Below are 25,125 nucleotides of genomic sequence, written 5' to 3' on the forward strand. Positions count from 1 at the left end.
AAAGGTAGTGGTGCCTGAAGAAAAGATTAATAATCTTACAGGGGATGGTTGAAAACTGCCTCTATCTGTCTACATAAGGTAGGTACAAGAGGGCTGTCCCACGAGTTTATATCCAAAGGAAAAATGAAGAAGATCATTCTCAGTTGAAATAACCATAAGTTAATGAAAAATTCTGAACATAATTATTGTTTTCAGTTGGAACAATTGATTTTTCAACATGTATAAGTTCGACATTGAATATTTATAGTATCAGGTATCTCTGGTACAGTACACACACAGTAAAATGGATTAACGAGGTCTTTCAGTCAAAAAATCAAATCAAAACTCTTACAAGAAGGTGGTTGACAATGTTTCGTGGTGTATTTCATCAGTTCGGACTTCCATTGTCTGATATAATATAAATTGATTTAAAATCACCGAAAAAAATTAAAAAGATTACCCGAAAATAAAAATTTTATTAAACAAAAATTGTAATTACAAAGAAATAACATACAAGCAACAACCAGAAACATAAAAAATTGAAATATTAATAAAAGCTGAAAATTAAAAAAATATTATTAACAAAAATGAAAAATTAAAATTAAAAGATTCCAAACCAAGTTATGTCACGACGTTTCGATTGTTAGTATCCACAATAGCCTTCGGGTTATCACCCGAAGACGATTGTGAATACAGTGATTTCAAATCACTGTTGAAGAAGCTACTATGTTAGCGAAACATGTCGCGATATATTATTCAAATAAAGTTTGTGGAGATCAAATCGTAAGTTGTAGTTTAAGAAAAAGTCTTACAAAAGTTTCAGTGTCTTGAGTATCATTTTGTTCGATTCGATAGTTTAAAATGTGAAAAGAAGAAAATGAAAAATTGAAACATCGCTGTTATTTTCATGAAATTTCCACACGTGTATACTTTGCAAGGCAATAACCTTTTTTATATCAAATGATGATTTCCTTTCTAGTCATGTACTTTGGTAACAGCTGCATAATACTTGACAAGACTGAAAACGTAAAGCGGAATTTTCTTTCAAACTCGATTTTATGTGCAGGGAGAGTTCGGGACACGAGGCACTCGGAGTCATTGAACTTTTGCGTTTTGAGTGGTATGAAAATTATTTGTAGGTAAGCAGATATTCAATTCAGCTTTGAAAGTGTATGAAAATCAAAATACTCAAATTCATGAATTGCAACTGCCAAATTATTGGACGGCAGTTGGCAATAATGATCTCTGTAGGAGAAAAATCAGGGCAGGTTTAGTGAAAGAATATTTCAAATTGAAAATTGGTTGGTAAAATCTGGATGAATGATCTAGTTATAACAGTGGCTGATATAAAAAAGGTTTTCTCTCTCTCTCTCTATTTTGAATGGTCGTTGCTTCCTATCTTCAGGCGCATTTGACCAACGGTCCTCCTGTTACGTATAACTGGCTGTTACATAACAAAAGTTTCGTCGGGGGACAAAGACTGTCTTGCAGTTTGCAAGTCTGTGTCCGAAATGAGGTCTACTGTTCTTGGAAATAAAACTATTGTTTTCTTCATAAAATAGTATTGTTGCGATCCCACTCCCACGTGGACATCCGGTCCACCAAGGCCTCCAACCGGCGTGAATGGGAGCAGGTATTATAAATATTTTACACAAACAATATTTATTAACACTATTATTTTAACGATTGCAGGCTCATTATAAAACGGCGGACATCACAACACAAACTGAATTCCGTCTCCAAAAATGGCGTCCGCGTACCTTCTTTGTGGACGGTCGCTATCGGCACGTCCGTCCACCACCACATCGGAAACGGAACTCATAAAAAAGGTTCATTCAGATTGAATTTATTCTGATATTGTGGAACGGAGTACTAAATACTCTGGAAAAATACTACTTTATTCTCAAATACGTCCGTTTTTTGAATTGATCTATATTGCATCAATTACTTCGAACGTTTGCAATGTGGAGTCATCAAACAAATTAAAGAATAAAGCTCATAATGATTTACAACTTAACCGTTTGACAAATTCAAAAAATAATGAAATGATGAGAAGGCAGTATTTTGAAGGACATTACTATTGATAACATTTAGAAAAATATTAAACTGAGAGCTATATGAAAACGTATTCTAAAAACCAATTAGGAAACAGTCAAAAAACATTTCCCCTGCTTGAGAAAATCTGAATAACTGACTCGAAGTATGGTTTAAGTTTCTTCTTGAAATCAAAAATAGAAAAGCGTCTGAACTTACATGGTAGAGAGTTATATCATCTGATTGAATTATTAATAAAACTGGGAGTGAATAGTGGAGAGGAGTGTCTAGGTATAATTAAAGTATTTCGGTTACGAGTAGGAGTTTTATTCTGGGATGAAAATTTTTTATACCTCCTCAGTATATAATCTGGTTTTTCTTTCAGCAAAATTTTTTGAGGAGAAGATGTAAGCAATGAATTCAGTTGATTTTCAACAAGCAAGATTCTGTGAATTTTTCCGAAATTTGGTCGAATTTACAAATCCCATTGACAATACTCTGTATTTTTTAGACGCATTGCATCACTTTATATTTATGCCAAACCATAATACAATCACAGATACTTTTGACATAATCAATGAGTCTCACAGTTGAAGTTTAGGTCTAGATGACATTATATCTCTACTTTGATACAGTTAACAAAATACTGAAAGAGTATTAAGAATGAAAATTGATATGTTTATGAAATCAGAGTTAGCCAATGGCCAATATTCTTACTCTCCGAAGCTACAGATGATTTACTTCTGACTATTTTCATAACTATGGATTACCTGGTTTTAGTGCACTTTCGGATGAATCTAAAAAGAATTAATTGAAATTCTATTTGAGATTGTGTGTTGCAGATATATCTGATAGGTTCTGAAGACAGACTTTGACTTTTTCTGCTGATGTTTGCCAGTTGTAATAAAGAAAGGAAAAATATGAGTGAGTATCATCAGCATAGTGGTGAGTATAGCATTTACTTATCAATTGATGAAAGTCTGAAATGTATAGAGAAAATAATAGAGGTCTAAGAATGGAGCCTTGTAGAACTCCATGAGTTACAGGAAAAGTATTTAAAAACAATTAAAACAGTTTATTGTAATATATACACCCTACAAAGGGTTTTACAAAAAACTGCGACGTAGTTTCGCTATACAATAGCATCCTCAAGCGTAAAATGATAAGTTACTACTAAATTAGAATTATTTTATACTCTAACATATTACCTACTTGTACACCTACTTTCTATTGAAAAATTTACCTGGAAAAGTCAAGTATCAATTCATTACCTATATGAATAAATTAAATTTTTCAAAAGTACCTCTCACCCTGAAGCGGCATAAGCCTATAGCAGGGCCCTACACAAACACATACACTCACAAAATTGTAACAACAACTGTAAATTTGTAAATATACGATTTTCATTTTCATTCATTTTTTTTTCAAAAGTACCGTAAATATACTTAACTATTCATACCTGGATATGAACAGATTCAATAATGGCGAATTATTCAGTTCAGTTTAATCGTTCATGAGATATTGAGAGTTTTTGATATGTTCATTTCCTTACTCTTCAACAGGTTAAGTTTCAAACATTTCTTCTGGAAATGAAGGGGCTTGAATTCATGGTTAAACTCATGTCCCTCTGTGATTGAATGAGTTGCATAAGTTGAATTTATTTTCCATTCTGGAAAAATATTTGGGTCACTTTATACGGGCTTTCAATGTTCTTCCAGTTTGACCCATATAAAACATCGGACATGGTCCACATGATAATTTATACGCTCCCAATTTTTTTGAAACTGAACTTTTATCTTTGGTATTCTCCATGTGCAATGCCTAAGTTATTGTTGGTTTTGAAAGCAATATTTGCACTGTTGTGCAGAAAATCTGAATAGGTCGAACTGGAAGAAAGTTCAAAGCCCGCATAACGTAACACAAAAATGGAAAAAGAAATTCCACATATGCCACTCATATAATCACAGAGGCACATAAGTTCAACGATGAATTTAAGCCCCTTAATTTCCAGAAGAAAGATTTGAAACTTTTGACCCATCAAACTGAATTCGCCATTATTAAATCTGTTTATTCCCAGGTAAGAAAAATGAAGTATAATTACAGTACTTTCAGAAATTTAATTTATTCATATAGTTGATGAATTTATAACTGACCTTTTCATGTAGATTCATTCATTAGAAAGTAGTCATACAAGCAAGTAATATGTTAGAGAGCATAAAATAGTTGTGATTCAGAAGTAACTTATTATTTTACGCTTGGTGAAGCTATTGTATAGAAAAATACGTGTGGCGGTTTTTTGTAAAACCCTTTATGGTCAAAATCATAAAATAAACAATAATAATTAGTTTCAATATGGGTTTTCATGAAGTATCGACCAGTTCTATTCAATTAGCAAAATATTTGAGTATTCTTCATCTGAACATATGGTTTTGCTTCGATTATTGCGGTAGCTTTCCAAAACCTCACCAAGCTGAATTCATAATATGCCAATTTGTTACATATAATATGACGATCTAGGGTATGAAATGCTTTTCTGTGATGCAAAAGCACCAGAACTGTTGAATTATTTCCATAAGTGACCATAAGTAAATTCCTGATTAACGGTTATGTTTACAGTGTTGCTGAATATCTAAGTCGATGAGAGGGCTTTATATTATGTTGTCCTTATATTTTAATTTTTTTTGTGTTCGTGTGACAATTTTATATAAAATTTTGTTATATCTTTTTGTGACGATTTTTTAATTTTTGTCGTATAGGTACTATATCACCTTGTGATCGAAAAGGGTTCAATAATTTTTTTTACCGTAGTTTGCGCTGGTCAGGCCCTATTCCCCGAAGCCCCAATACATTCGAGAGGGCGCACCAGCATTATCATCTAACGACCACTCCGTGGGGTAAGTGATCATTGGTTCCATGTGCCCTGAGCAAGCTCAGTCAAATCAAATCAAATCAAAATATACTTTATTGTCCAAGAATAACAATTCTCATGACAAAGCATACAGTCACCATGATAACATCACAAATATACAGTTAGCAAGGAGATCATAAATACACATAAATTCACACTTACAATAAGCGGACATAATTACATATACAAAAGCAACAAGATGTACACCACTAAGCCAAATAACATTGAACAACAAAACTACGATGTGCCAATTAAATGAATAAAGTAACATGCCGGAAAAACAAACATTTTGTACATGAAATTACAAGGACTACCTCTAAATATATAAAGAATTAGGCATACGTTATATGACCGCCGCCAAAGCTAGAGATCTTAGCAAAAAGAATCCTGAAAGTATTCTTCCAGGGTATAGTAGGCCCTCCCAACTTTGAGCGTTTTTACAGATTTTCTGAACTTGACTTCGCTTTTGATGACACGCAAGGTTAGGGGAAGGTGATTGAAAATTTTCTTGCCCTCAAAAATTAGAGAGTTGCGAATTAAGGTTGAGAAGGGAATTGGAAGCGAGATCAAGTGAGAGGAGCGAGTGTTATAGGTTGACTCAGAAGTAATTATAGCTTGGTATTTCTTGTGCATGAGGCAAGCCATTTCCAAAATGTAGATACAAACCAATGTCAGAACTCCATGTTGCATAAACAAGGGACGACAGGATTCACGGTAATCAGAACTATATAGGTATCTAATTGCCCTTTTTTGGAGAGAGAATACTCTTTGAAATAAATACTGAGCACAATGGGCCCCAGAAGCAGATTCCATAACGAAGATGAGATTCTATTAGTGCGTGGTATACGTTCTTCGCTATACCCAAATTCAACTCATTAGCAACGACACGAACCGCAAAGCAACCTGAAGCTAATCGATTGAATAGTTTTATAATATGGTTACCAAACTTCAATTTATTATCAATCGGAAGCCCCAGAAATTTATTATCCGTAGAAATGGAGATTTGTTCCTTGTCCAAATAAACATCATCTAAATCGCCTTTGAATGTTATGATATTTGTTTTGCTTGTATTGAAAGTTAGAAGATTGGAATCACACCAATTCTTAACTTTTTCTATATCTATGCTTATGTGGTAGTTAAGCTCTGAGGAGCTTTTGTTGTGCCATAGAATCGATGTATCATCTGCAAAAATAGTAATTTCACCATTGATGTCTAAGTTGGTGGGGTCGTTAATATAAATGAGAAATAGAGTCGGGCCCAAAACTGATCCTTGAGATACTCCACTCTCGATTACTTGCTTTCCAGACTTACTACCATTAAATGATACAATTTGGCCACGCTCCGATAAGTACGACCTGAGCCAGGACAGTACCGTGCCTCAAAACCCATAAACTTCAAGGTTGCGGAGCAGTATTCCATGATTTACGCAGTCGAATGCCTTTGATAAATCACAGAATATCGCCGCCACAGCCTCTCGTTCATTTAAATTAATATAAAGAGATTCTAAGAAAGTGAAAATGGCGTCCTGAGTGTTCTTAGAACATTAAAATCCATATTGGCGGTTACTTAAAATATTAAATTTTTTGAGAAACGCTGTCATTCTCCTATTCATAATTTTCTCGACAATTTTTGACAGAACAGGTAGTATAGAAATCGGTCTGTAGCTGGAAGGCCACTCGAAATCACCACCCTTGTGAAAGGGAATGATAGTTGCCAATTTGAGGCATGACGGAAATGTCCCACGGGACATTTCCGTCATGCCGGACAATTGCTTCAGCTAGTACATTCAGAGCCATATCAGGTAATTTGAGAAGGATATTCACTGAAATATCGTCCCATCCCGAGGAGGATTTGTTTTTCATTTCACTTGGCAGTGAGCCAAGAATGACTGTCCGGCTAAGATTTCTGCCTTAGTGCGGCAAACCGGTATAGTTATAAGATTCGAGAGTAGAGAGGGCATCATTCCACCAAGGACTCTAATAATCAGAACAACCATCTCGACAGAGTGATCTGGATAGAGCCTGCGGAGTTCGAATAGAAAATCCAGATATTTTATCCGTTTTTCCTTTTTTTTTCGGACGATATTCGTCTCGCCAGGAACTGAAAACCACGACAAATATCGTTCTGGTGGTCGAGAAAGACTACATCAGGCTTATTAGCTTGTATGAGTCCGAGGGTTGGGAAATAATATTATCATTATTATAATTATTGATAACACTATTCATGATAATAATTGAGAAATTTCCATGTAGATTTCTACCCTTGAATATTCGCATATCATTGAGGAACACCCTGTTTAAATTTCACTAGTTCGGACTTCCATTGTCTACTATATAAAATGATTTGAAATCCCTGAAACAAGTAAAAAAGAATAATTGAAAAGAATAGTTGAAAATAACAATTATATTAAGCAACAATAAACCTGAAATGAAATGATAGTGAAATAACCTACAAGTAAAAATAAAATAATTGAATAAATAAAAATTAAAGGAATGCAAAAAAGAAAATAATAAAAAATAAAAAAGTGTAGAGATTCCAAGTCACGTTAGTTCACGACGTTTCGATTGTTGCTATCTACAATCGTCTTCGGGTGATGACTGGACTGATTCCTCCGAGAGATGACTATTTTATAGGTCGTTGAAATACTTTCACTTTCTCTACTTTCCATTTTCCGCTTCACTGATTTCGTGAGAGATGACCGATTTGGCGATTTGGCCTATATTGGTGAAACTAAGAGGCCATTGAATGTTGGCATTGCTGAGCACAAGAAGCACACACAGCGAGAAGAAACCAGCAAATCAGGAATAGCAGACCATGTTTGGACCCATCAACACAACATCGAGTGGTCCCAAGCTGAGATCTTGCACAGAGAGGAACATTGGTTCAGGAGAAAATTTAAGGAAGCCGCATACATGTTGTCCAACAACGTATTCAGCCAGGCCAGCGTAGATATACGAAACATATGGAAACCCATCATCAAACGGAAAATGACCAACTCCCGCCAAATCGGTCATCTCTCACGGAATCAGTGAAGCGGAAAATGGAAAGTAGAGAAAGTGAAAGTAATTCAACGACCTATAAAATAGTCATCTCTCGGAGGAATCAGTCCAGTCATCACCCGAAGACGATTGTAGACACCAACAATCGAAACGTCGTGAACTAACGTGACTTGGAATCTCTACACTTTTTTATTTTTTATTATTTTCTTTTTTGCATTCCTTTAATTTTTATTTAATCAATTATTATATTTTTACTTGTAGGTTATTTCACTATCATTTCATTTCAGGTTTATTGTTGCTTAATATAATTGTTATTTTCAACTATTCTTTTTAATTATTCTTTTTTACTTGTTTCAGGGATTTCAAATCATTTTATATAGTAGACAATGGAAGTCCGGACTAGTGAAATTCATCACAAAACATTGTCTATCACCTTCAAACCCTGTTTAAATATCTGGTACGAAAATGGTCTTGCAGAATTTGAAAAGAGAATGAAAAATGGAACATCATACATCCGTTTTCGATGCAATTTTAAATGGTGCAAATTTGGCAACGATTCCAAAAAATCTTCTGAAATAATCTGCCAATGGAATGTTGCAAGTCTATCAATTACCTCCTGGAGAAAATCAACTGTAGAACTTCGAAAATATAAAGGATTCCATATTCCGTTCAGTTGCCATTTTAAATGACTTTCCTTAATCAACAATCTTCGTTAGAAATTCTATATGAACTTATGTAATGCGAGTGCAATATTGGCTCTACCTGAGACCTAGACTCCATTATTGGTTATCTCAGGGTTGCCTATATCCACTATTGTATGAGAGCAAACAGAAATGATAAACACCTTTGTTAAACATTAGACAATGGAAGCAGTTTCATTATGGGTTTACGTTCACTGCTACAAGGAATGTATGTGTTTGAGTTTGCGGCTTTAGATATCGATTATATTTCGTATGTCGATGGGAGCTTAATTGCCTGAACTTGTAAATATATTACATGTTCAGGATTAGCTGACCTCGACCGTTATCAGTTGAGTTACGACATCACTAGTAGGAGAGCCAAACGGAGTTTAAGAAATGGTTATTTCTAGAAGGACTTCAAACTCGAGTATTATACTTTCATTATCAAAACTCAAATAAATATTTTCTACATTTCAAATGACACCAGTGCTATTTGTTAATTATCATTTTCAAGTATGGTATCGGTTTTTGTTATGGTTTGCTATTGGCCAAATCCTTGATCAAACCAATATATAGAAGCGTTGTCAAACTGCTAAAGCATTCAATAGCATTTGCCCGCAAGAACTAATTGAATCTATGAATAGATAGATGAATAGATTTATTGATCCGTGTTAGGAATCACACGTTAAAAGGTAAGACCTCGTTAATCCTTAGCTCGCACAAGTTTCGACTTCTGAGGGTTGTCGTTCGTAGGGGTGCGACAACTGGTTAACGGAAAAACAGATGAAAAACAGATTTTTTTTTGCTACATAATGTGTAGATGGGATAAGTCATAACTGTAGTTATGAACATGCATACATATAAATATACAAACATATAAATAAAATTCTAGGTCTAGATAGAATGCAAGTAAACTAGGTTTCACAATAAAAATAATTTTGTCCAGGCATCATATAAAATCCTAAGTAATAATATCAATAATATATATATATATATATATATATATATATATATATATATATATATATATATATATATATATATATATATATAATCAACAAAGTTGAAAAATATTTTTCAAAATAGGAATGCTATTCTGATTAAACATTTGTCATAATTAATTTTGATTGAAAAAAATTTCAACCATGTACAGTCAACCGATCGAAACAAATAATATCGAACTCACCGAAAATATTCAAAAAATACTTCATTTTCAGATTTTCACTGAATAGTTTAACAAAAATGAAACACGTGTTTAGCCGTACAATGGCTTCTTCGGGTGTGTCTTTAGTAAATACACCCGGAAAATCTCACAATAAACTGTTTTTGGAATACGTTATGAATTTTCATTAGGAATCTGCCAATTCCATCATATATTATCGAAAATTATAATATTTTCACCATCCCTATAGTAGACAACATTAAGTATCTAAGGGTTTTTCTAGACGGGAACATGAAATGGGACTTTCACACAAAAAACTATCAAAAGTATTGCGAAGTTTTGTGCGAAGTTCAAATATGTTAAGAAATGTCTTGGAATAAAAAGTTTGAAGAAACTATGCTTTGCACTGGTAGAGTTTCAACTTTGATATGGTTTGATCGCTGGTGGGGGGGCGGGGCTATAATACCAGTATTCATATCAATTAACAGTCTGGAGGTGACATAATATTGGATCTCGAAAATAATTTATGAAAAAAAAACACAAAACAGCGGACATGAATTATAATCATTTTGTCGTCACCTTCTTGTACCGTTTGTTACAAAAACAGTTTCCCAACGGTCTTCATACTATCTAAAACCAAAAGTATTCAACGTAGTACTTTTTGATCTAAAAATGGTCGACTCCCTCAATTTGTTAAAAAAAAATAAATGCCGTATTTTAGGTCAATCTAGAATATTTGCTCACCGAACATGAATAATTATCGATTATTTATTTCAGATAGTTATTACAGTTTTCAAAAGTGTTTCCTATCTCAACCATTTTACGAACATGCAATCCGAATAAAATCACTCATATACATGTGTATACCGCATTCAATTTAAATATTAATATTGTGATTTACTCCAAGACAAGTATATGCTTTTTGAATTCGATATTTATTCAGTATATCAATACTGACGGATTTTTCCGTTATTATATGCCCTTTTTTCATCAAAACCTATATGATGCACTGTTTGGAACCTTTGGTGTAGTAATGAATATTACTGGAGTTTTTTCCAAATACCAAATCGTTATTTTCAACACCTCGACACGTGTTTCGATCACCAAGTGATCATCTTCAAAGAGGAAGATTAATCGTTAACGATTTGGTGTTGGGAAAAAACTTCAGTAATATATTCTAAACCTATGTTAAACCTATAATTTTTTCCAAATGAACTGTAATAATTTTTTTTAATATTCATGTTGAAGTACACAGAACTTGAACATTACAAAAATACGTTGAAAACAGTTAAAATAAATCAGTTTGTAATTTTCACTTACATATACCAGCACGCTGCTGACAAAGATACTCAGACAAAAAAAACTGAGAATAATTCTGATGGATGTACGGCCCAGAGACATTATGAATTGCCCCAATCTTTCATTCTTCAAGAGAAGTACCTGTTGATGTGATTTTTATGCAAGATGGATTGGTCGCCCCATTTGGTAGACATATTTACTATATGCACAAGATGAATACTGATAAGATGATTTTCCTTGAGGAATATTTGTATTTTCTGGATGTGTTGCAAGTGAAAATGATGTGTGAAATTTTCGCAAAAATGCATTGCGTTCGCGATGAAGTCGAGTTGTTGGTATTTCGTCCATATATATATATATATATATAGAAACAGAAGTTAATAACTTTCATATTTGTATATATATATATATATATATATATATATATATATATATATATATATATATATATATATATATATATATATGTATATTATATATATATATATATATATATTATATATATACATGGTAAGCGATAATTTCTTTTTTTGAAGTAAGCCATGAAATACATGAATGTGAATGTCAAGTTAGTTTTAACACACAAAATAAAGGTAATACAAATCATTGAGCGATTTTTAGGGAGAAACATGAATTTTTCCAATGACGAAAAAGTGGATGTGCTTTTATATATTCGAGATGTTTGAGGAATGCTACCAAATCTCTGGCAATGTATCCTGAATTGTATCCTGAACGAAGACAACCTACTTATAGATATTTTCAACGAATCGAAAATACTTTACAGAATTATGGATCTTTTGAGAAACCCTCTGAAAGAAAATTTACGGTTACTGAATTTGGTGGCGATAATGAAATTGGCGTTTTAGGTGAGTTCAAAGAAGATTCACAATAATGATAAAGTAACATTAATTTTATTTTAGGATTTATGAAAAATAAAAAAATTGAAAACATTAAAGTATCTTTGAGGGAGATTGCTCATAATTCGGCCATATCCACCACGACTGTATAGAAAATTCTGGAGAAAAATAAATTCAAGCCTTATTGAGTCAGGAAAGTTCATCATTTGCGTTTAACGGACTTCAACAGGAGAAAGAGTTTTTGTAGATGGCTCATTAGAAAATTTCGCCAAGATAATGAAAATTGTAAAAAAAAAATTGTGGTGTGATGAAAGTACATTTACCAATAACGGATGGTTCAACAGGAATGGACCTTCCTCTTCTAGATTTTTCGTTGTTGGGCTTCATAAAAGATTGAGTATTCAGAATAAATTTTGAAAATATTGAAGAATTGAAAGATTCAATAAGGAGTGCCTGAAAAATGTAACGTGAGACATTCCGTTATGGTGTTCATTTTCTATCATTTATTATTTTGTTACATTTTCTTTCGCAACTGTTGTTTTTTCCCAAATGTTTTGTCTCTTTCCAGCTCATTACTATATGATGTGATTTTCGGTCAATTTTTTCCTATGAATTCAATTTGAACCCACCAATGGTCTAGGAGTTTTTTTTTCCGGAGATTTAAGCCTCGAAGATGAACCCGAAATTGGTCGAACTACAGTAATCCAGGACGAGGATTTGAGTACCCGTGGATACTGACCCTTCACAAAAGATGCGGTTTTTGATGTATTGGAAAGATCAAAAAGCTCGAAAAGTGGGTGTCACACTTGTGGAATTGACCGCGGTGGTAGTGCGCCCGATTCACGATCGGAAGACCGTGGGTTCGATTCCTGCCTCGACCAGATATTTTTCTCGAGAGAATTTATCTGGTTGAAGCTGCGATGATTCTGCAACCGTGTTAGGTAAGACCTCGTTAGTCCTTAGCTCGCACAAGTTTGTCAGCTTCTGAGAGTTGTCGTTCGTATGGGGGCGACAGCTGATTAACGGAAAAACCGATTTTAAACACGATTTGAACGATCGACAAAAATTGTCACGTTTCGAGGTCAGGTCTTCTTTGCTTTTGCGCAACCAAAACAATCCTTTTTTGGATCGGACTGTCACAGATTTTTTAACTATGTCCATTCTTTATTTAAATTTTTTCATGTGTCTACCCAAGAAGTTTCGAGTATTTAATACTATGTTGATGTTCTCTTTTGTTATCAGTCTTTTCATTATATCTGATGATGATCGGTTGGTATCCGGGCGGTTCGACGTGGGTGCTTTGTTCACTCAGTCAATCGGCCGATGTGTGGGTCGATGGTTCAAGCCTCAGGCTGAACTCTCGATTTTCACTTGATATCGTCCAATCCGTGTTAGGAATCACACGTTGAAAGGTGAGACATCGTTAGTCCTTATCTCACACTTTTCGACTTCTGAGGGTTGTCGTTCGTAGGGGTGCGACAGCTGGTTTACGGAAAAAAACATATTTTAAAATATATATATATATATATATATATATATACAGTGTGGTCCAACGAAAACTTAACACCTCGAGTTTCCGGCGTTAACATGAAAATGTGGAAAATCGCTCGAACCCGTCAATTTCTGATTCGAGGGGGAACAACTGTTCCACTGTTTTCATCCCCGTGACTTCAACCCCCTAACGGGGGTGAGCACAACCCCTTGATTTTGAATAGGGATGAGGGGTGTTGAGATACCTCATTTTGAAGATCTTATCGTGTACTATCTGACCGTAAAATTTCGCTCCAAAATATCCATCGATAACGACATGACAGGTAAAAGAGTGGAAGAGTACGTACTTTTGTGATTACTTTATTAAATGTTCGAAATGGGCACCATCCACTTCCATGCAGTAATATAAGTTTTGCTGAAAACGTTCACGTACATTACTCAAGATGTCTGGTGTAATTTGACGGCATTCATTAATGATCCGAGTTCGCAAATCATCCAGTGACTCAGGCTGGGTAGCGTAAATCTTGGATTTCAGGTGACCCCATAGAAAAAAGTCCAGTGGAGCCAGATCCGGTGATCTGGGTGGCCACTCAATATGTCCCCTTCTTCCAATCCAGGCGTGAGGAAAATTGTCATCTAAAAACTGACGCACCGGTTGAACAAAGTGAGGTGGTGCGCCATCTTGTTGGAAAATGATCGTTTGATGGTCTTCTGCATTCTCCAATACTTGCACGAGGGCTGGATAAATAGCGTTCTCCAATAGATCGAGATAAAGTTGGCCTGTGAGATTACCGGGTAGAAAAAAAGGGCCGATTATGTGATTTCCATAAATACCCGCCCAAACATTTAATTTTTGGGGGCGCTGTGTATACACCTCACGAAATAATCGTGGATTTTCATCTGACCAATACCGACAGTTATGCCGGTTTACAATGCCGTTAAGGTAAAATGAACACTCGTCCGAAAAACAGATATCGAACATGTAGTTTTGATTGCAGTTAATTATTTCACTGATCACTTCACAGAACTGGAGTCGGCGATCGGGATCATCCTCATTCAGTTCCTGAACCAATCGTATCTTATACGGATGGAATTTATGTTGTTTCAGGATTCTCATGATTGTTGTGCGTGAAACACCAGATACCTCGGACAATTTCCTAGTACTAACGGTCGGATCCATTGCTATATGACCTAAGACAGCCACGTCCCTCGCTTCGTCTCTTTCATGCACCCTCTTTTTGTTTCCAACTGACCCAGTAGCGTCAAATTTGGCAACCAGTTGCACAACGTAAGCAGCGGATACATTTTTTCCAGGATGTCGTTCGTTAAATAAAGCCGCTGTTGTGCGCGCAGAGTCGTTATTTCGGAAAAATAATTTTATCATTTCCACCCTTTCTTCTACGGAATACACCATTTTAATTCCACTACAAATTTACAATCGCTTGTACACACTTGTACCGTTCTTAACAATTCACGATAGACTAAGGTACAAAAACAAGGTCCGTCTACTTTTTTGGACAAAAAATTAACCACTCAATACCTTTGAAATGCGTCGGATACGAATAATATTCTCGAGATAAATTCCATATTGCCTCTTTCACTATTTTCGCTGTTATTTCATTATCGATGGATATTTTGAAGTGAAATTTTACGGGCAGATAGTACACGATAAGATCTTCAAAATGAGGTATCTCAACACCCCTCATCCCTATTCAAAATCAAGGGGTTGTGCTCACCCCCGTTAGGGGGTTGAAGTCACGGGGATGAAAACAGCGGAAAAGTTGTTCCCCCTCGAATCAGCAATTGACGGGTTCGAGCGATTTTCCACATTTTCATGTTAACGCCGGAAAATCGAGGTGTTAAGTTTTCGTTGGACCACACTGTATATATATATATATATATATATATATATATATATATATATATATATATATATATATATATATATTGGAAAAGTTTTCTGTCAAGGATGGGATTAATCATGTTCGGGTTGGAATTGTTGTTTACTGAATTTTTTTCAATCAAAATCAATTCCCTAAATATGTTCTATAGACCAGAATCTGACTTCAGATTCATTTTATGCGAACAAAATTACGTGAGACTAATTAAAAATTTCTTCACATTGGATTGATGACATTTCTTGTATGATGCTACTTGGTCTACTTAAATTGTTCTTTATTTTTAATTCTCGTACGTTCCTTGAAACCATTCTCAATCAACTTATGTGAGTCGACATGGCGTAAGTAAAGATTACAGGTGCCGACCAGTTGAGATCGGCAGATAACACCGAGATTAAGATGTCGGGAAATGAAGTAGGCCGTTTCTACTTTTACTCCCAAGGATTATTTACGGACGAGAACCTTACGGACTGTTAAACTTCGGGTATTTCAGAGAATCCTCACGTCAAGAGAGTGAATCCAGATGGAATGGAGCACTTCTGACATAATTGTTTCTAATATGAATATAGGTTGAATAATTATGTCAGAAATATTTGATGTACTGAGGATTGTATTTTATTTATATGGTCATTACTCACTTATTCTACTCACTTGTACTACTATATTTTTTCTAACATTTTATTTCATGAAAAGAAACAACCTGTATTATGGTTGAAAAAGAAAAGATTGTGGTTGTGCAATTGCGAAATATATTTGTTTTACTACTTTTTACAAACAAACTTTTCATGCCAATTGCCTTGTTCTTTGATTCAACGGGTAAATCTTGTTCAACACAACCATGAGGCATTCGCTTCCATTGTTTTTGAGTTTGAATTTGATAGAAAAAAATAAAAAAAGTTGAAGTTTGAGACGATAACAACAAAAACTATGGACTATGCAACATAAATTTAATAGAAATATTATTATTGAGTTGAAAGCAGGCAAACTTTGCGCACAGGGCGGCGGTATGTTCCAAAGTGAGTTCGAATGGTGACTACTCTAATTTCACCATCATTACTTGGGTAAACTTTTTCGGTTACTTCAAGGGGTCAACGTAAGGGAGGGACATTATCCTTCATGAGAACTACAATAGTGCCTTCTTCAATGGATTTCGTGCTTTCGGAACATTGGTCACGTGACTACAAGGTATAAAGATACTAGTACTATGTTGCTGTATCGCTGCTGTTCCAAGGTTTTGACAGAATCAAAATCAACGAACTTAGACGTGCGCAGCGTTATAGAACAGTGATTTTAAAAAATTGTTCTACAGCGCCATCTAGTGGCGAATTACAGAAAAATTGATAGCCTTAAAACCTTCTTTATGAAAAGTTACTTACACATGTCAAGTTTCATCACGATCGGTTGAGCGATGTAGAAGTTTATCACTTACCAACCAACCAACAAACATCCATTTTTATATAGTAGATGGTGAGTTACAGAAAAATTGATAACCTAAAAACCTTCTCTATGAAAAATTACTTATACGTGTCAAGTTTCATCACGATCGGTTGAGCGATATAGAAGTTTACCACTTACCAACCAACCAACAAACATCCATTTTTATATAGTAGATTCAGTGCGCCACCGTTTCTATTTTCCCAAAACACATTTCCCTTTAGTTTTTGAGAATACTTAATTGTTTTTTTCCTTGGCTGGACATTTCACTATAAAACTAGCAAGAATTCTAACTACTAGGAACAAAAAAACAGTTTAGAACAACTACTTTTTACAAACAAACTTTTTATGCCAATTGTCTTGTTTTTTTATTCAAAGGATAAATTCTGGTTTACACAACCATAAGGCCTTCGCTTCCAGACTGAAAGACCGCAGTTGATCTGATTCACCAAACACCTCACAAATCAGTGTGATATTGTTATTGTTATTGGGTAACGAAATTTATAAAAATATCAATTTCATTGCCATATTGCTACTGGAGTCCATTTTGGGAGTTTATGTTTCCATTTTCTATTTACAATACAAACTCTATTTAACAAAACTGTGAAGTGATGAACTTGCACATCTGTAAGTGGCCTAGAAGTTGTTGAGTGATGGGATTGAGTAATGGATCATTGTCCGATTGGTGACCCAATACCCTCCATGCCCCCTCTAGGGTTGAGTGCCCTGAGTTCAAATCTTCTCCACGCGGTTAATGTGTGCAGAAAATCCCATCTCGTCCATCCACCCCCGCTACTCCGGAGCGGTCCTCCACTTATTGATGGGCAATTCAGCAAGATTGACATCTGACCTTCTCTGGTCGAAAGTCAGCCTCTAGGTGCTTTCACTTTCTGATCTGTTGAATTGTTTTATCATAACTTTCCTAACTGAATTATTGCATGGGATCCCCAAAAACTAACCGGAGACGAGTGTCTTTAGTCGCGAGTAAGTGTGTTGGTTCTTAGCGAATCTTAAAATGAGATTAATTTGACGTCTGGTTACTAAATTTTCATACTTAACGGAGCCGCCTGACAGCGAATCTAGGGGATGGTTTTAGTTTCTGCTTCGTTGGCCTCCTGTGTTAGTCCGTCTTTCGGAATCTGGGGTTGATGAATGAATGAATGTTTATGACATAAATATGGTACAGATACAAGTACAAGTTCAAGTTCAAGTTCAAGTTCAATTACAAGTTCGATAAACATATATAAAACCACAGAAACTATCTGGGCGATAGTTTGTACGTGGTGAGGTAATTAAAGAATAAAATAAAATCTATAGTTTAAAAATCTGTTTAAAATCGGTTTTTCAGTTAATTAGCTGTCGCTCCCATACGAACGACAACTCTCAGAAGTCGAGAAACTTGTGCGAGCTAAGGACGAGGTCTTACCTTCCAACGTGTGATTCCTAACACGCTTGCAGAATCATTCCAGCTTCAACCAGATGAATTATCTCTAGAAAAATATCTGGTCGAGGCAGGAATCGAACCCACGGTCTTCCGATCTTGAGTCGGGCGCACTACCACCGCGGCCAATTCCTAAATATAAAAAATATACAATATGTCAATTAATACTTACATCTAAACTTATCTAACGAACGAAAACCCATTGGAACATTTCAGTAGATGTTATTATAATGATTCAATGTGTAACAAACAGAAAATGTTATATCACATAAGATAAGAAACAACATTGCACAACTATGGCACTACAATCAATGTATGTAATTAGTTAATTTTCAATCAAGGATTGTCAAATAATTCATGTGTCTCCCTTCTTGGCCTGCGCATTACATAACTTTTAACTTCAGTCTTAAAACTTTTGAGTGTATTTTCATTTTATATTTTATCTGGCAGGTGTTGAATAATTTAGTCCCTAAGTACAAATAACTTCTCTGTCCGATGCATTTGTTGATAATTGGTGTAACATACTTTTGTTCATTTCTGGTTTCATAGACATGTTTGCGACGTTGTAATACCCATCTATTTGAATGTTGTCTTATATTGACTTGCATATAATATATCTGTCGAATATCTAATACTTCCGCTTCGACAAAAATCTGATCGATGGAATACATATGGTTTTTATTCAGTAGTAAATTCAATAATTCATTTTGAAGAGTGCTCTTGAAACACCTCTCCAACCTATGATTCCGTAGCTTAGATGTGATTCTACCATATTGTTGAATTCAAGAATTTAACAAATTTTTTAAATCTAGGTATATAAAATACCCATAATTTTATTTGTAAAGTAGTCTACATGAGTTTTCTGTCTGAAAGAACGATCCAACATTTTTCCCAAATATTTAATTTCATTTGCTGGTCTTATTGAGAATTAATTTTGCATTGTTATATCATAGTTTGGAACAGATGTCTCAAGGCTACCGATTGGTAAGTAAACCGTTTTTTTTTGAAATTCACCGATGATAGTCTGTACTCGAACCATGTTTTAATTTTGGTAAAATCCCTTTCAATTTTGAATTTCAAATTGTACCAGTTTGTGTCTTAATAGATTACCACAGTATCATTGGCGAAGCTGATGATTTGACCTTCTTTCTCCAATAGAAATATGATATTCATAACAATTGTGAGTAATAAAGGACTCAAGACCGTCCTTTGAGGCACACCACATGTTACTTCCTTCGCTTGGCTGATTTTATCATTTATTTTGACCTGTTGTTTTCGGTTTTTCAAATAACTTTCGAAAAATCTATGTGCTGTTCCCAGGAGTACCGAATAGTGGACGGTGTCGAAAGCCTTTGCCAAGTCTAGAAATATACCAATCACTGGTTCCCCTTCATCTATACATTCGTCAATACTGATTGTTAATAAATGTATTGCATCTTGAGTTGACTTGTGGTTTTTAAAACCGGATTGGGAGTTTGAAATTGGATGATGTTTTTCCAGGAATTTGTTAACTCTCGCTTTTACAATCTTTTCTAATACTTTAGACAGGCTCGTTATAAGTGATATTGGTCTGTGATTTGCCACATCATTTCTATCCTCAGCTTTGAAAATTGGTATAACAGTACTGTTTTTGAATGCCATTGGAAATTGCACTGTTTCAAGTGAATTGTTGATTATCACAGTGAGGGGAAGACTTATACCGGGTGTCCCACATTTTATGTGACAGGCAATATCTGGTTTGTTGAAGGAGATACACAAAAATGTTTCATACAAAAATTTTAGGAGTTCATGAGAGCTATATTTTGATATAATTTTTAAATATACAGGGTGTTTGCTGTAGGTGCTACAGACCAAAATTCCATTTTTTAAAATATAACAACCTGTATATCATTACATATTCAGATGCTACGTTGAATTCTGATATCATTTCATGTTTGGTTTTTGAAATTCGGTTACGGCGTTGTTGAGTTATTGCACTTTTCCTTAAATATAAAGTTTCAAAAAAACTTATTTACTCGTACACGAATCCAGTCTATATCTTTTATTAAATTGAACTAGACTACTACTGAATACAAACCATTATTCTCACCTCTACGATACGATATCGATATCAGTTGAATATAATATTGAAATTCTTGAGAATGTGACTAACTTGAGGGTGAGTTGCTTTATATTGCACAATTTCATCAAGTAGCTTATGCTTGTTGATGCCATAGTAACAAATGTTGTTGAATTGTATCTACTTGTCAGTTCGATTCAGTGATTCTTTGAAAAACAGTAACTGTGTTTTTTGTGCGAAAACTCCAGTATGCCTTTCGCGTTTAGTCCAAGTGAATGCATTGATATGTTATTAATTTTTGGGGAATGTCAGAAAAACTGCCGTCAAGCACAACGTCTACCAAGAACGTTTTCCAGACAGACCCATTCCGTCACGAATGACTTTTTCGAGAGTTGTAGAAAAATTGCGAACTGTGTCATTTCCTTCTACTATAAAGCATCGTCATCATACGAGATCTGTTAGAACTGAAGATTAAGAGATCAATTTGTTGGCTTATATTATTATTCATCCACATGTTTCTATCCGTACTCTTGCAGAAGAAATCGGTGTGAGTAAATCTAATGTACAGAGAATTCTGAAAGAAAATAAATATCACCCATTCAAAATTCAGTTGGTACAAGGTTTGAAACCCACGGACTTTGAACGACGACTTGAATTCATTGCTTGTATTCAGGTAATATTACATGAAAGTGCTAACATATTCAGTCAAATTTTGTGGAGCGATGAATCGCGATTCCACAATAATGGAGTTGTGAATCAACATAACAGTCAGTATTGGTCTCAAGAAAATCCCCACTGGGTCCGCGAAAGTAATTTTCAAACTACTTGGGGTATTAATGTATGATGTGGATTGTTCAATGGCCGCATCATAGGACCTTACTTTTTCAATGAAAATCTCAATGGATTGCGATATTTACATTTTCTAGAAAATGATTTGATCCAGTTGATGGAAGATATTCCCATAGCATAACGACAAGGAATTTGGTGGCAACAAGATGGTGCTCCTCCTCACAATTCACAGGTTGTTACTGAATATCTGGATAGAACGTACCCAAATCGATGGATTGGTAATAAGGGTCCAATTCGGTGGCCGGCTCGTTCCTCAGATTTATCACCGCTTGATTTTTTCCTATGGGGTTATTTAAAAGATATTGTTTTCACTACTCCCCCTTTGAATGTGGATGATCTGAAAATGAAAATTCGACTAGCGTGCAGTGATATTATAAGAGCGACTTGTACGAGAGAAGTGATTCGACGTTTCGAAGCCTGTATAATATCTAATGGGCATCACTTTGAACAATTTTTATGACTCATTTCTAGGTACCTACCATTCTTATGAAATGACTTATCAAGTTATATTATTTACATTGTTATTAATTAAAGATTTGTTTTCGAATACCCCTCTTTCAATTTCGCAATTGTTTCATATTCAAAATGATTCCTGACTGAATTCCACAACTCAAAATTGAAACCATTACTTCGAACACCCAAAATTTTGACTAATTTTCATATGATCTGATGTAGAGAGAATAATTGTATGAGATATTTAAAAAAATAATAGTCGTTCTCAAGACTTTACATTTTAAGCAATAACGCAACAACGCCGTAACCGAATTTCAAAAACCAAACATGAAATGATATCAGAATTTATCGTAGCATCTGAATATGTAATGATACACAGGGCGTTCTATTTTAAAAAGTGGAATTTTGGTCTGTAGCACCTACACCAAACACCCTGTATATTTGAAAATTATATCAAAATATAGCTCTCATGAACTCCTAAAACTTTTGTATGAAACATTTTTGTGTATCTCCTTCAACAAACCAGATATTGCCTGTTACATAAAATGTGGGACACCCGGTATAATCCACTATTATTTTCAGCGTTTCAGCACTAATCTTATCATAACCCGGGGCATTTTTGGGTTTCAGGTCGTATTTAATAATATTTTTTACATCACTTTCATTTGCTGGATACAGAAACAACGAGTGGCAACTCACAGGCACTCTGCAATTATTAGGTCTATTGATTTTACTGGCTGAATTATCACCAACATCGACAAAATCTTATTGAATATATTTGCCATTTGCACTTCATCACTGATTAATTGGTTATCTTTTTTGATACTTTGAATCTTACCCTTTTCAGTTCTAAAAACAACGTTATTATATTAACTAGTTTCCATAACTTTAACGAAGAATTTTTTCTTTTTCCACCTTTACATTGTTACAATTTTTGGGCATTCTTTATCAATTTTTCTGTTGCATTTTAACAGTCCAAATAGTTTTTTTCAAATCATTGTTAGGATTTTTTTTTTAATTTAGCATACAAATTATTTTTTCTCTTAACAAACTTGACTAGCGAGGAAGAAATCTATTCTTTTCTTTTTATTATGTTTTATCCTTGAGTAAATAGTAGATTGTTGTATTGCTTTTTGTATTATATTTATTATTTTGTTTGTTTTGTTATCAAGATATGATCCCAGAAGGATGCCATTCAGGGTGGCGGATTGAATATTTCTTAGTAGTTGTTTGTTATCAATGTGTTCGATATATTTGAAATTATGATTGGTATTATTTTTTTTATTTTGGTATTGAGAATGAGTTGTAACAATGTAGTATGATGGTCTGTTATAGATGTGGAAATAACAAGAGTTAGTACGGTATCATAATTATTTTTATGGACAAATATAGGGTCGAGTCATGTGTGTGAATTGTTTTGTACCCTAGTGGGAATATTAATTGCTGACCTGAAGCCATGTTCACTTATTATTTTAAGATAGTTTTTCGTTTCCTTTGTTTCTTTTTATATGTCAATATTGATATCCGGTAATACGGTATGACACCTTTGTATTTTAGTCATTTCTGAAAGCAGATATATGTTTGATTCTTGGTACAGATAGACCTTCATGGGCCGCACTTTTTGCAATACTCAGCCCTAGTGACAGCCTTAAATCCAGCCTACGGTGATCCCACGATATTTTGCTTCGCGTTGGAGATACCGATAAAAGTTATTTGAAGAAAATGTTTAGAAATCGATTTACCGTACACACAGAATTTCAATCCAAAATTCGAAATTCGACTTATTTGGTAATTTTCATATTCAAGTCCGATTTTCAATTGATGGTTTCGAATAAGAAGATACAGAAATGAAAAAATGGTCAAAATCAATGAAATAATTTGAAAATGATAATTGTAAGTGACGTTCAATATCAGTGTTAATTTCATTTCCTGTTGGATTAACCTTATTAACTGTCCAATTCCAATCGATATATCTGTGGCTTCTTAGTAACTATAATAATCAAAATTTGAAATGTTTCATAATGAATATTAGGTTTTTTATCCTAGTTTCCACATTATAATGAATTCATTATTTCCGTATCTTCTTATTTAGAACCATTAATTGAAAGTCGGACTTGAATATGAAAATTACAAAAAAAAATCAAAATGCGAATTTTGTGTTGAAATTTGGTATGAGGGGTCAAAATCAATTTTCAAGCAACTTTATTTTTCAAATAACTTATTGCGGTGTCTCCAACGCGAAGCAAAATATCTAAAACTTGCCCTTTTCACAGGAACGCTGTCACTCGGACTATGTATTGCGAAAAGTGTGGCTCATGAAGGTCTATGCCTGTACGAAAACTCAAATATTTGATTTCAAAAATGACTAAGATACGGGTTTGTCTTAATCTTAAGTGTGTCACACTGTATAATTGACTGATTTTTCGATATTCATAGACAAATTAGGTTTTCTGCAATATTTAAAAAAATATTTTATATAATTATTATTTTCGTTATAATCCTGTCAAATTGGAAGAATGAAGCTGTTTTCTTCCATATAATTTTTCTACAAGTATCGAATTCGCAAATGGTTGAAGGTTAACAATTATTCACTCTTTTAATTAGACAGTGTCACCATTGCAATTTGCATTATATGGAATTTTTCAAATAGGCTTATTTGGAATTCATCTCAGGCATCAATATCTGTTGCAATCGAGATGAAAAATAAACAAAACATAGAAAATGGTATAGATGCGATCGATACTACGAACTATTCACGTGACGAGCATTATTTTTGAATTTCATGTTAAAAAAAATAAAATATCGAACAAGTTATTTGCGGCCATTTTTAGATCTTATGATCAATTTCAGCTACATAGCAAAATATTGATTTTGCCATTTTTGATGAACTTCGCAACACTATTTCAAAATGAAATTCAAAACCAGTTTCAAAAAAAAAAATGTGAATATCGACAATACTTTCGATTCTAGATACATTTTCTAGTGATATTTAATATGGGCTTTTCCACAAAGCAATTCATTTACATTTGATACAAAATTTATTTACTTTTGACCCTGTCAAAGGCAACTTCATAAAAAATTTATTTTTCGAAAAAAAAACTCTGTATCTACAGGTATTACACATTATTATCAGGAAATCAGGTGAATCGACACAGCTCCTGATAGTGGCTCAACTCCATTTACGTTTAATCTTTTGTGCGATTGAAGTCCAGTGAATTACAGTCCAATCCAGTTTCCACATTTGTGTTCTATGATTAGGTATAGAGATTCTGAATGTCGAATATGTCCATCTACAAACACTATTGAAATAATTAACACAGTTCACACAACGAAACAGTTTTGAGATGAAATAACCAATAATCAAAAGAGTTCATTCAAAAAAAGGATCACCATAAAATCTCTCTGAAGTATCAGATACATCGAAACGAATCATTTCCGTACACAAGATTATATTCACTTTTTTTTATTGTCACAGGAATACGTCATTTGAATCTTTCAACGTACCTACTTATGTTAAACCCTGTATAATCGGCTACCCATCGAATTGAAATCACTACCACCTCTCAGTTTCAAGAAAAATCT

Source organism: Leptinotarsa decemlineata, unplaced genomic scaffold, assembly GCF_025532065.1.
Source record: "Leptinotarsa decemlineata unplaced genomic scaffold, Ldec_3_MD MMD2_tig00000576_RagTag_RagTag, whole genome shotgun sequence".
Taxonomy (NCBI): Eukaryota; Metazoa; Arthropoda; class Insecta; order Coleoptera; family Chrysomelidae; genus Leptinotarsa; species Leptinotarsa decemlineata.